General features: G+C 42.9%; 1 pseudogene; it reads left to right on the top strand.

Moving 5' to 3' along the window:
* Nucleotides 1-2730: 2730 nt before the first annotated feature.
* On the top strand, nucleotides 2731-5126 carry LOC139575335 (aspartate aminotransferase, cytoplasmic-like; annotated as a pseudogene).
* Nucleotides 5127-5393: the final 267 nt, after the last annotated feature.

Raw genomic sequence — 5393 nt, 5'->3', positions numbered from 1 at the left:
GCAACACGGTCTTTCAACTCCCTCCAAAGATTTTCTATGGGGTTGAGATCTGGAGACTGGCTAGGCGACTCCAGGACCTTGAAATGCTTCTTACAAAGCCACTCCTTCGTTGCCCGGGCGGTGTGTTTGGGATCATTGTCATGCTGAAAGACCCAGCCACGTTTCATCTTCAATGCCCTTGCTGATGGAAGGAGGTTTTCACTCAAAATCTCACGATACATGGCCCCATTCATTCTGTCCTTTACACGGATCAGTCGTCCTGTTCCCTTTGCAGAAAAACAGCCCCAAAGCATGATGTTTCCACCCCCATGCTTCACAGTAGGTATGGTGTTCTTTGGATGCAACTCAGCATTCTTTGTCCTCCAAACACGACGAGTTGAGTTTTTACCAAAAAGTTCTATTTTGGTTTCATCTGACCATATGACATTCTCCCAATCTTCTTCTGGATCATCCAAATGCTCTCTAGCAAACTTCAGACGGGCCTGGACATGTACTGGCTTAAGCAGGGGGACACGTCTGGCACTGCAGGATTTGAGTCCCTGGCGGCGTAGTGTGTTACTGATGGTAGGCTTTGTTACTTTGGTCCCAGCTCTCTGCAGGTCATTCACTAGGTCCCCCCGTGTGGTTCTGGGTTTTTGCTCACCGTTCTTGTGATCATTTTGACCTCACGGGGTAAGATCTTGCGTGGAGCCCCAGATCGAGGGAGATTATCAGTGGTCTTGTATGTCTTCCATTTCCTAATAATTGCTCCCACAGTTGATTTCTTCAAACCAAGCTGCTTACCTATTGCAGATTCAGTCTTCCCAGCCTGGTGCAGGTCTACAATTTTGTTTCTGGTGTCCTTTGACAGCTCTTTGGTCTTGGCCATAGTGGAGTTTGGAGTGTGACTGTTTGAGTTTGTGGACAGGTGTCTTTTATACTGATAACAAGTTCAAACAGGTGCCATTAATACAGGTAACGAGTGGAGGACAGAGGAGCCTCTTAAAGAAGAAGTTACAGGTCTGTGAGAGCCAGAAATCTTGCTTGTTTGTAGGTGACCAAATACTTATTTTCCACCATAATTTGCAAATAAATTCATTAAAAATCCTACAATGTGATTTTCTGGATTTTTTTTCTCATTTTGTCTGTCATAGTTGAAGTGTACCTATGATGAAAATTACAGGCCTCTCTCGTCTTTTTATGTGGGAGAACTTGCACAATTGGTGGCTGACTAAATACTTTTTTGCCCCACTGTATATAAAGAGAGACCAAAGACAACAACATAGCAAGGCAGCAACACATGACAACACAGCGTGGTAGCAACACAACATAACAACAATATGGTAGCAACACAACATGGTAGCAGCACAAAACATGGTACAAACATTATTGGGCACAGACAACAGCACAAAGGGCAAGAAGGTAGAGACAACAATGCATCACACAAAGCAGCCACAACTGTCAGTAAGAGTGTCCATGATTGAGTCTTTGAATGAAGAGATTGAGATAAACTGTCCAGTTTGAGTGTTTGTTGCAGCTCGTTCCAGTCACTAGCTGCAGCAAACTGAAAAGACAAGCAACCTATGGATGTGTGTGCCTTGGGGACCTTTAACAGAATGTGACTGGCAGAACGGGTGTTGTACTGTGAAGGATGAGGGCTTCTTAGATATCATGTTTGACTACTTTGAAATTCATGCTGTTTTAAAGATTGCAACATGGAATATGTATTATTGCTCCAATCTTCAGTTGGCTCCCCTTTCCTTTATTAAATGGATTTACAAATTATTATTGTCATATAATGCTTACTTCATTGAGAAATTTGGCCATTATTTGGAAATTATTGACCAAAAAAGACATCTTGTCAATGTCTGTAAATAGTGTCTTTTCAACTTTAATTCAGAACCGAAAAGGAACCTGATTTCAGTATTTCGGGAAAATACTTATTTTAAACGTCAGGAAAATACATATGTTCACCTTTCATTCAGAACCTTTAATGAATGTCTGGAAAATACATCTAAAATTCATATTTTCAATGTCATTTTGCTTACTGGGTGTAGCTTCTGTGCAGAGGTCATGGCGGCTTGAAATCATTGCCTGAAGTAGAAAGAAGCAAGTCTGAAGAAAGCAGTCATCACAGACGTTGCCAAGATACAGAGTAACTAAATTGCATGTTGTGCAGCTAAGCAACAGCCATAAACAAAGGCTTGGGAGCATGCTGTGTGCTGAGTCAGAAGAGGATAATACAAATACAAAGAAGCAAACCTGTAATACTGATGGTGGCGCGGTAGCCTACCACTGGAAATGTTCAAGTGCAGGGAATTACTTTTCTCTCCATATTCGTTGACACTCCTACTGCTGCACCGAATCCTGAAACCAAACTGTTGTCTTACGTTAAGAAAAATACTTATCTCAGCAAGGTGTATTTAGTGGGAAGCGATGAGTCAGGTTGAGCTGCGTGTGAACAGGTGGCCCGACTTCAATGCATCTCAGACATGAGCGTTTGTTGTCACTGTCTGGGCCAGCCAGCACAGTAGCCCCCTTAGAAAGGTGTTGCTTTGAGTAAGAACCACGGACTGAGTTTGCCAATGATTCATTTTCAAATATACTAAATGCCAGAATATTACTAGTATTGATGAAATAATATTTGTTTTATTATTTAATTTCCATGTGAAATTACTATTTTACAGCTTAATCTCAGTGAGGTTGAGGAAGGTCAGACCTCAGTCAGTGCTCCCGCTCATTGGGAAAATTATGCAACAGATCAGTACAGACTCCTCTCTGTCCAGAATATCCATCATCCTTTGGCCTTCCAGAATTCACCAGGAGAGCAACAGAATTGGCTTCGGGCAGGGACTGCCATGCCATTGTGGAGAACTGGGTAATGTTGACTGCCTACTGTATATCTTCCATGGATCAACTTTACCTCACATGTGATCCTCACAGTTTGCTCATACTGTAGATGGCTTGCTGATTTATAGCCGAAAAACAAATTAAACAAGCACTGCACCCAGCCATCAGTCACAAACAGCCACCTGGACACACAGATAGGCCTATCACAAGCTCAACGGCAGCATACAGTAGCCTCTGCAATTTGGCCACCCCTTCCCTAGCCACACACTACTTTTTATATAACCAATCAACATGAGCTTGTAAGTGGCATCGGATAATGAATAATGACTGCGACTGAATTGATTGTACCGACCTCCCTTGTGCTCATAATACTGTAGGTGTTGTGTGTGCAGACTGGGCTGTACTGGGGGCTGTTCATCTGGGGGCTGAGCTCTTGAAGCACTGGTACAATGTGAGCGGTGTTTGGTGTGTGCCAGTCTATCTTTCCTCCCCCTGTGATGGTAAGTAGGGGCTTAGCAAACTATTATCACAAAAGAAACATGTGCATAGTAAAAAAGCACAATCAAAAGGGTAGAGGAATAGTATTGGTATTACTGACAATATTGGTGCTGAAACTGTAAAGTGATCCTGTTCCTTTTTGCAGACTCCTTGACTGGTATCGCTAAGGCAGCAGGCATCCAGGATGTCCGTTGGTACCGGTATTGGGATATGGAGCAGAGGGGTGTGGGTGTGCAGAAAATGATGGCAGATCTGGAGATGGCTCCAGAGCAGAGTGTCATTGTTCTGTCTGCTTCTTCTCACTGCCCTACTGGTTCAGACCTCCCAGAAGCACTGGAGACTTAGTCCTCACAGAGCTTATGGTGGGTACTGCTCCATAATCCAAATGTTTTTACAGTCTTTAGTAATGATGGCTGTTATCAATGTTTTTTTAATATTCTTTTGAGGTTGTTGTTCTAGTAGTCCTGTTCAGTCTCCTCGTGCTCTCTCTCTCTTCTTCTCTCTGAATCTTTCTCTCTTCTACACTCCCAGAGGAGTAGGTTTTTTGCTGTCTTCCTTCTGCCTGCACAGGGCCCATGCCACGGGGTCTTTGAATAAGACTCCTGGCCAGTGCATCAGTGTGCCTCTCTGGGGATGGAGCTTCTGTCCTTCTCCTACAGCTTTGGGCTTTACGGTCACTTCAATGGTGAGTCACTTCAATGGTTCACTTGCCTCTCAGTGTATCTTTCATCGAATGTGACGATTGCAAGATCACAGGACATACAGTAGACTGACAGTTAATCTCTGTAGGGAAATGCATTGTCTTATATAGTAGGCATCCTCAATTTGTCCTTACTGCAAGCGAGCGGGTTGGGAACCTCTTTTGTGCCCTAAAGCAGAGCTCCAAACTGCTAGCCGTTCAGTCCCAGGCCTAATCATTCATCATAAGCTAAATAGACCTCTGTGTAAATCCCTGTCCTAGGCAGTAGGGAGTGAAGAGCATGGTGGAGAGAGGCATGCTGGTCAGAGAGAGAAGCTCAGGCTTCTGGGATGTCCTGGCAGCTGGGATCACCTGATCCAGCATGGTGGACTGTACTGCTGCACTTGGCTGAATGGTGAGCAAACCATCTTAGTCCAGCTCAGAAATGGTCATCTTTTGACCAATTCAAACAGAACAATGTAGCTACTCCATTTAGGCATTGCAACTTCCGGTCTACATTGATCGTGGAATTGGTCGAAAGTCTAAGAGCATTTGAAAACATCAAGACAGGTTGCTTTTGTTTCTTTGCTTTTAAAGAACCAGCATTCTCTACCTAGACTTTGCTGTCAGCACTTTTCTCACACAATTTCCATGTCTAGTTTGCTTTCATCCACTTTATTCTCAAATATATTCATTATACCATTATCAATGATGCTGTACAGTTTTCCTGAACTGAATTGAACCCCTTTTAGCCGAGCTGAGTTGGAGCAGTCATGCTTTGTAAAAGCGTCTGATAAATGACATAATATACAATATTATGTCCATGTCCACAATGCTCAATATAATAATTGCCAGTTCTTTTGTACTAATACACTACCTGGTACCAGTAAATGATGTAAAATAAAATAAGTGCTATGTTCCATGTTGAAAATGTATTTTCTTTGATCTTCGATTATGACCTCTTCCCCTGTCTCCTTTAGTCCAACAAGTGGAATTAATGGAAAATAGTAGACATATCTACCTGCTTCCCAATGGCTGTCTGAATGTGAGTGCTATCAACAGCCGTAACCTAGACTACGTAGCTGAGTCCATCCACCTTGCATTGACCTCTGTCTTCTGAAGTCCGGGCCCTCATTACATTATAGTGACAGCCTCTATAAAACTCTTATTCAGCTTGACTAAATCCTGTGAAAGAAGCATCTTTATGTCACATAGAGTACCAAACGAATGAGTGCTGGACGCATAAGGAAAATGGCGTTTAGTTATCATTTGAAACAAAGTGTAATGTCAAGCTTTCAAATAGAGATAGGGAATATGAATTATTATCTGCATAGCTGGAGAAATACGGTGGGCATGTAGTTGTGGTGTGATGGTCCAGTAAGGAGCA

Source organism: Salvelinus alpinus, chromosome 5 (genome assembly GCF_045679555.1).
Source record: "Salvelinus alpinus chromosome 5, SLU_Salpinus.1, whole genome shotgun sequence".
NCBI classification, from domain to species: domain Eukaryota; kingdom Metazoa; phylum Chordata; class Actinopteri; order Salmoniformes; family Salmonidae; genus Salvelinus; species Salvelinus alpinus.
The sequence above is the reverse complement of the archived record's forward strand: the minus strand, read 5'-3'. Positions and strand labels throughout refer to the sequence as shown.